The sequence below is a fragment of the Apis dorsata genome, unplaced genomic scaffold, assembly GCF_000469605.1.
Source record: "Apis dorsata unplaced genomic scaffold, Apis dorsata 1.3 scaffold_270, whole genome shotgun sequence".
NCBI classification, from domain to species: domain Eukaryota; kingdom Metazoa; phylum Arthropoda; class Insecta; order Hymenoptera; family Apidae; genus Apis; species Apis dorsata.
Genome location: NW_006263548.1, coordinates 1,381 through 2,264, shown reverse-complemented (window position 1 = coordinate 2,264; position 884 = coordinate 1,381).

Genomic DNA, 884 nt, shown 5'->3' with positions numbered 1-884 from the left:
TTTTATTTTAATGATATAAATACGATATTGTTAAAAATTCTCACTTCTTCGCATGATATACAAGCAAATAATTTAATAACCTATAATTTTTACATTTTAAAATGTTTGTTGCGGATTTTATAATATTTTAATGATATAAATACAAATACGATATTGTTAAAAATTCTTCTCGCTTCTTCGCATGATATACAAGCAAATAATTTAATAACCTATAATTTTTACATTTTAAAATGTTTGTTGCGGATTTTATAATATTTTAATGATATAAATACAAATACGATATTGTTAAAAATTCTTCTCGCTTCTTCGCACGATATACAAGCAAGTAATAATTTTTACACGTTTTAAAACGTTTGTTGCCGATTTTATAATATTTTAATGATATAAATGACGATATTGTTAAAAATTCTTCTTCGCATGATATAAAAATATATATATTTAAAATTTGGATAATTTAAAATGGATGAAAAGTTGAATTGAAATTTATTATAATTTGTAAGAGTAAAATAGTTTACGAAACAAACATTGAAAAATAAATGAATCGCGCTTCTCTGATCGAGTTTGATTGAATTGAAGAAGAGGAGGAAAGATCAAAAGGATGGACAAATTTTCTTTCTGTGAAAAACCATTCGTTAAAGCTGCAAAGTATTCGCGTCTTTAGAAACACAATACCAGCAGTGACGGCCTTCTCGAAATAGACGAGAAGCCCAGCCCTCCAAACTCGTCCGAAAATAAAACAGGTTTCTTCCCTGCGAACCACGTTGTCCGATTGGTAGACTCTGATGGAAGAGTTCGCTGATTAATCGACAATTTAAAAAAAAAAAAAAAGAAAAGAAAAGAAAAGATATATTATGTATTACGATTTACCAGATCGTTGTCAGATT